Here is a 7,766-nt window from a genome sequence, read left to right as displayed (position 1 = left end):
TAAAAATGGTGTTAATTTATTTTTTATTGTTTTTTCAAAGAGTGAATTAATAAAAGTTTTTGTACAGTAAGTATATACACATTAAATTATATACACATTGAATGATTTATCATTATTATTATTTCCCCAAGCATGCTGCTTCCCCTGCTGCCCTCTGAATAATAGGCTGACCGTTATTGCACACCTTATTTACCTTGGGGCGTAAGGTATCCATGGAATTTGAGTCCTCCTCTTTCCCTCTAGTTATTTTTGTCACTAGTTTATTTTCTTGAGAAGTTATCTTGCTTATGTGAGGGTTATCAGGTAGGAACTCCAAACTATTGGGTGCCCCATAAGACCTTTAGTTGAACATAGCCTATTTATATCCATTTCAGTCTGGGAGCACCACGAGGCTCTCCACAAGCATCCCTTCGGAAACACGTAGGGACAGCCATTGAAGATATGTGGCTATAATACCACTCCAGTGCTCACATTCTTTAAGGCTACCAGGCTTCCAATGCCACTTGCCCCTCCAAATTGTACCAACAATCCCATCTTGTATGTTTGAGAGAGCATGACACAATATTCATAAAATAGGAAACTGTTTTCACCATGTCCAAGCAGCTGTCTTGGTAAATTATCTTTGTAATTCATGACCACACAGTGTGCAGAGGCTTGACTGCTTTGCAATCCCTGCTCAAAGCAGTGTTAAGAATCCTCACTCTCAGTTTACCTATAAAATAGCAAATGAAACAAACAGAGTCCATAAATGCTGTATTACATATTTTCTCCAGAGTGTCCAATTGGGTTCTTATCTTAGTCCAACTTTTCTTCTTGGGGTAGAATAACTTCTGCAACTTCTCTCAAAATCAGGTGTCACTTGGCACTTCACCTGAGAAAAACTGTTCGGTTATTACTCGCTGCTTCTGAAATATTTTCAATAGAAAAGAGTGACAGTCCCTTTCCTTGGTGTTATCACTTTTGTCTGCTGCTCTCCCTTCTATCATAATTTCCCCTTTTTTTGCTTTATTATCCTTCCTAATTTAGAGTCTTTCTAAGTGAGGGCCTCTGATTCAGGCACACAGACAATACATAAATCAGACTGTAGCAGGAGTCTCCCTGGGATCTTTTCTTTTCTCTAGGAAGAGGTGGTAGGGTTGGAAGGGTAACAGGTAGTGTGTAATGAAACCATCTCTATCCTCGGGCATTATTTATGGTCAGTCATAGCTTGGCCAGAGGAGGTGAGCTGATACCCAACCCAAGGTTTCCTTTGGAAGACAGAGAGAGAAGTCCAAAGTGACATAGGTAAAATCTCACCCAGTTATGCACCATTGTCTGCAACACAATTGTCATCCCACCATCTCATTCTTGGAGCCCAGACTTGTGAGGTGAGACAGAAGATTGTGTCTCAGCATCCTCTCCAGTTTCCTCACTCCTATTGCTGGTACCGAGAGGCTTTCCAAGGCATTTTTCCTTCACTGTCACACACATTTGGACAAATCTTATACCTGTCCAGTGAGTGAGTTGGATTTTCATGCTCTTATCATTAATAACAAATATTCCACTTGCCCATTCCAATTTTGAAACCATTGTGATGTAGGTAATAGGGAAATGATATGTCTGTAATATGTTAGGCTTTATAGCCCATTTTTGTATACTGGCTATAATAAAATGACCCCAGTTTATGGATACTGTGTAGTTCTCATTTAAACATAATTTTCCTAAGAGTATACCTAAAGTCTGAAATGAAGCTCTCTCTCTCCTAAGTCTAGAAATATTTGTTTTTCAAGTATATAAGATTTTAATTTTTATTTGTAATGCCTCAAGTCTCCGTGATGTTTCCTCAATTTTCTTCCTGTTAATCACTATCCCAATATTGGATTTTATCTTCTGTGTTTTCTACCCATGCCTCCCTGAAGAATAGGCCTATGCTCTAGGTTCAGATGCCTAAAATAGCCTTAGCCCTGGTGGGCTGTGGGGAGGGAAGTGGCAGAGTGGAGCTTAGGACAGGAAAATAGCTTCTGGAACCTCAGAGGGGGTAGGTCTGATGGTGCATTAAACAGTCACAAATAGTAATTACAGTACAGCATCCTTGAGCTGCTAGGTCTGCTTTGGAACTAGGAAAATAATGAGCAAGAGAGTCATGTAGGGACCCAGGTGTTCCATATAAGCAGGAAGCATTCATTCTTCTGGTAGAAATGCAGCAAGTCTGGGGTTGAAGATTCAGATTCTGCCAATATTGCCAATATCCCAAAATCTGCTGTAGCCCTGCTTTCCCATGGGGGCAAAGTTTTTTAATGTGAGCTGTACACTACCCATTTAAACAGAACTGAGATTTCCAGAGTGAAGGTTCTTGAATTTGTTCATTATTGTCTATGACAGCTGTAGACCAGGAGACTCAGTGAGTTTATGTTATCAACTATAATTCACCCCTCCTAGAGAAGATTGCCATGGAAGCATCAGAAAAGATAGGGCCATTAATCTCAGCTACCTTGATTTCTCCCTCCTGGGCTTCCCATCTCATCCTGCCTTGCTCTCAGTGCTCTTTCCTGCTTCTCTGTCTGGGACGGAAAACCTTTTCCATTGCTCAAGCCACTATACTCCTCAGAAAACTTCAAACTGGGCATGGGGTTAATTTTTATCTTTTGTTCATTGCCCCAGCAGAAAGAATATAATAACCAACTGGAAACAAAGCCAATGTCTCTAGAGAAATAGACTTATTTCTTTGGAATCTGGCCACAAATAAGTTTGTATAGTCTGACTATTTGGATGTATATCTGAAGCTGTAGTTGTTTCTAATTCCAATTCTACCTTTCGTCATCCTTTGTTAACAACATCTAGTTGTAGTTTCCAAATACATCTTATGTGAAAGAATGGTGCTCTTATTACCACATTTGGAGGAATCTAGAAATTTTGGAGTTCTTTACTGAATAGCCACATTGGTTCTAAAAAAAAAAACTTCACTGATTTAAGGTAGGATTAGAGGAAGAGTAATATCTACTCTAAGACAAAGAGGCTGGGCTACAGGTTACTGGAAAGTCCTAATCCCTGGTAGAGATTCTGTGAGGAGCTAAGCTGGGAACTTTGGATGTGTTGATTATCTCTGTTCTTAATGAGGTCTTCCCATTATGAAATTTGAAAGACCAGTCTACTAAGAAATCTCTGAAGGATTTTTGTTGCTATACTATTCAGCCACAAAATATTTGGTACATGTAATATATACATACATATATATATACACACATACATATATGTATATATATTACATGTACCAAATTTTCTTTCCCCATTCATCTGTTGATAACATTAGGTTGACTCCATATGTTGCTATTGCAAATAGTGCCGCAATAAACATGGGAGTATAGATATCTCTTTGACATACTGATTTAATAGGGAAACAAAATCCTGTCATGTGCTACAGTATGGATGAGCCTGGAGGACACTATATTAAGTGAAATATTAAGACAAAAAGACAAATACCACATGATCTCACTCAAATGAAGAATATGAAAAAGTTTTCTATAAAGTCTTTGAGAGTAGAATGGTGGTTACCAGAGTCTGGTAGGTGGGAGGGAGGGATTGAGAGATGTTGGTCAAAAGATAAATAATTACAGTTAGATTAGAGGAGGCTGTTCAAGAGATCTGTTGCACAGCATGGTGACTATAGTTAATGATGACATATTGTATTCTTGAAAAATGAAAAGATAGTGAAGGTTTGGTGGTGTTCTCACCAAAAAAATGATAGTTATGTGAGGTAGTGCATATGCTAATTAGCTAGATTTAACTATTCCACATTGTATATATACTTTAAAACATGTTGTACACAATAAACACATGAAATTTAATCTGTCAATTAAAAACATAATAAAAGAAATCTTCAAAGGAACCTTGATGGGTAGTATTGACAAAGACAATGAAAACTGTAATTTTGAGCTGACCCAGAAATCGAACCAAACTAAACAAGTTCCTGTATCCTGTCCAACTCAAGAGTCATGGTGCCATGTGACCATCACCAAGATTAAATTTATATCCTAAGGAAAATAAAAGGAGGTGTGTTTAGTTTCCCATAACTCTAGACCTCTGCTGTTCAACACAGTAGTTAAGAGCCATATGAACCCTTGAGATGTGGCCAGTCCAAATTGCAACACGCTATAAGTGTAAAGTGCACATCTGATTTTGAAGACTTAGTGCAAAAAGAATGAATAATACAAAATAGCTCTTCCACACTTTAAAATATTGGTTACATGTTAAAGTGGTCGTCAGCAAAGTCTGAGTCCTGTTCTCTCACTCTCCTACCTGCACAGCAGGAGTTTCACCACTCACTCCACCTTCTCCACCAACTACCGGTCCCTGGGCTGCGTCCAGCCGCCCAGCTATGGCACCCGGCCAGTCAGCAGTGCGGCCAGCGTCTATGCAGGCGCTGGGGCCTCAGGTTCCCGGATCTCCATGTTCTGGTCCACCAGCTTCCAGGTGGCTTGGGGTCCGGGCACCTGGCTGCAGGGATGGCCGGGGGTCTGGCAGGAATGGGAGGCATCCAGAATGAGAAGGAGACCATGCAAAGCCTGAATGACTGCCTGGCCTCCTACCTGGACAGAGTGAGGAGCCTGGAGACTGAGAACTAGAAGCTGGAGAGCAAAATCCGGGAGCACCTGGAGAGGAAGGGACCCCAGGTAGACTGGGGACATTACTTCAAGACCTTTGAGGACCAGAGGGCTCAGATCTTCGCAAATACTGTGGACAATGCCCGTCTTGCTGCTGATGACTTTAGAATCAAGTATGAGACAGAACTGGCCATGTGCCAGTCTGTGAAGAGCGAAATCCATGGGCTCCACAAGGTCATTGATGACACCAATGTCACTCGGCTGCAGCTGGAGACAGAGATCGAGGCTCTCAAGGAGGAGTTGCTCTTCATGAAGAACCATGAAGAGGAAGTAAAAGGCCTACAAGCTCAGATTGCCAGCTCTGGGTTGACCATGGAGATAGATGCCCCCAAATCTCAGGACCATGCCAAGATCATGGCAGACATCAGGAACAATACGACGAGCTGGCTGGGAAGAACCGAGAGAAGCTGGACAAGTACTGGTCTCAGCAGATTGAGGAGAGCACCACAGTGGTCACGTGCAGTCCGCCAAGGTCAGAGCTGCTGAGATGACACTCATGGAGCTGAGATGTACGGTCCAGTCTTTGGAGATAGACCTGGACTGGATGAGAAATCTGAAGCCCAGCTTAGAGAACAGCCTGAGGGAGGTGGAGGCCTGCTATGCCCTGCAGATGGAGCAGCTCAATGGGATCCTGCTGCACCTGGAGTCGGAGCTGGCAGAGACCTAAGCAGACAGGCAGCACCAGGCCCACGAGTAGGAAGCCCTGCTGAACATCAAGGTCAAGCTGGAGGCTGAGATCGCCCCCTACTGCAGCCTGCTGGAAGACAGCAAAGATTTCAGTCTTGGTTGTTGCCTTGGACAGCCCCCAACTCCATGCAAACCATTCAAAAGACTACCACCCGCCACAGAGTGGACAGCAAAGTGGTGTCTGAGACCAATGACACCAAAGTTCTGAGACATTAAGCCAGCAGAGGCAGAGTACCCTTTAGGGAGCAGGAGGCCAACAAAAAGTTCAGAAGTTAAAAAAAATGTTGGTTACATGTTAAAGTGATAATACTTTAGATATGCTGAGTAAAATAACATATTAAATTCATTTTTACATGTTTTCTTTTACTTTTTAAAGATGGCTACTAAAAATTTAAAATGACATGTGGTTTGCATTATATTAATATTTCTCTTATAGTCATTATAGGGCTGCTATAGAGTATAGGGAAAGTTATATTAGGCAAAATGGAAGGGCCAATTTGTATCTTCCAACCTATAAATATACATTCTTATATTTACACTTAATTCTCACCTTTGAGAAACAGGTTTTTACATTCTCAGAAAAGAGAGGAAAGCTGAGTCTAGGAGGGTCCAACACTCATTAGGAAAACTGCCATTGTTGATGAAAAAAATGGGTGAGGGTGGACTTCCTCAGAGTGTTAAAGAAAGAGTATCATCTTTCTAGAGATGGCTGCATTTGCTTTTTAACAGGTCTCCCACCATCTACGCTTGACTTCTTCTCATCCATTCTCACAGGATATTTTGCTAATGAGATTTTGATCATGTCTCAATCCTCTGCTTAAAATTCTTCATGGTGTTCCACGGCCTTTTGACATGGCCTAAAAGACCCAGCATGCTCCAGTTCCTGCTTAAACTCTAGGCTCAGTTCCTGAGTACTAAAATCGCAAATTTTAACAATCCTTTCAGGTCTTTGAAAATACCAAGGTCCCTTTCCTCCTGCTTCACAGGTTTGTATCCTTAGCCTATCCCCACACCTCCCTTCACTTTTAACCAATTCTTATGGGCACTTACTTGAATAGGGAGGGCTTTCCTGAACTTCCCAGACTGGGAAGGTCCTATGTACTTAATATATGTCATCCCATGACTAGTGAAAACCTTTTTATCATATAGATATTTATGAACATCTAATAGACTACCTGGAATTGGTAGATACCTAATCTACCAATCTACCATCTACTTATTTATTCCCAAGGAGATTGTGGCTACTAGGTGGAGTGGGAAGCTTCGCTCCACCTAGTGGAGAAGCTCTGTTATTTCAGTGGGAAGCTTGTTACTGGGTAACAGAGATGGGACCAAGGAAAAGATCTGCTTGGTGATGGAAAAATAAGATCGAGAAGGCCTCAGCCCATCTCATTGGGAACTTCCTGGGATGGACTGTTGGAGAAGCCCTATTTGTCCCACATGCACCATGGCAATGGGGTTGAGGCCCTTGGGTTTGTCACAATCCTACAGAGGAGAGGCAAAATGCTCAACTCATCTGAGGCAGGCAGCATTTGTCTTTTTTCAGAAACACACTCTGAAGCAGAGATTTGCATGCCGGAAGTTTGTTGAGAAACATACAGGAGAACAATGATTGTCAGGGAGTGAGAGGAGCAAAATGAAGCAGAAGAAGAAATTAAACTATGATCTAGTTTTCTCAGATGACTCAGCTAACCCAGTGGGACCTCTCGAGCTAGGATGACTCTTCAGTGTTGTTTAAGATTGAAGAAAGGGAGCCAAGATTTTGTATTCTTATATCAGCAGTCATTGGGTGTGAACTGCGTTGGAGAAGGAAAAGTAAACTATGGTGAGGGCTCTCTCTTTGGCCAAAGGGGAGTGACTTAGTTATGAATTTCCAGCAGGCGACACTCCTAGCATCTGAAAGAATGAGCACATTGAACAACAGCATCCACTAAATAATTTCCTGGGGTCCAAGATTGTTTCATGAGAATGAGAAGTCTGAGCTCACAGAGCAATGTGAAATTTCCCAGCTCACTGCATGAGGTTTCCTAGCACACTGTCAGGACATACAGGCTTACAGGTAATGACCAACATTGGACAGACACGGTCCACGTGGTTAGGTGCAGGAGCCACTCCCTGCTTGGCCTCTCTGTCCAATCACCCATCCCTGTGGGCTGTATCCTTAGCTCTGTGCCTTTCCAGCCAATCTGGGGGCTAACTTAGGCTTTGTCCAGGTTGTCTATGAGTCCTCTGGGACCTGCCAATTGGTAATAATATCCTGCTTGCCCAGTGGTGCTCACAGTCACCACCACTGTCCTGGGAAAGTATCAAGGATAAACTTTCCTTTCAGATGAAGATGACAGAAACAGTGACAAGTTGGTGCACAGGAATTCAGCAGTGGAAAATGAGGTCAGTTTCTGGGTTTACAGTTGGGGGAAGACTATGGCCAGCTGAATTCTG

The 7,766-nt window shown here is 42.2% G+C and overlaps 1 pseudogene; it reads left to right on the top strand.

Moving 5' to 3' along the window:
• Positions 1-4,223: 4,223 nt before the first annotated feature.
• On the top strand, positions 4,224-5,543 carry LOC748825 (keratin, type I cytoskeletal 18-like; annotated as a pseudogene).
• Positions 5,544-7,766: the final 2,223 nt, after the last annotated feature.

The sequence above is a fragment of the Pan troglodytes genome, chromosome 9 (genome assembly GCF_028858775.2).
Source record: "Pan troglodytes isolate AG18354 chromosome 9, NHGRI_mPanTro3-v2.0_pri, whole genome shotgun sequence".
Taxonomy (NCBI): Eukaryota; Metazoa; Chordata; class Mammalia; order Primates; family Hominidae; genus Pan; species Pan troglodytes.
This window is presented reverse-complemented; position numbering and strand designations above follow the sequence as displayed.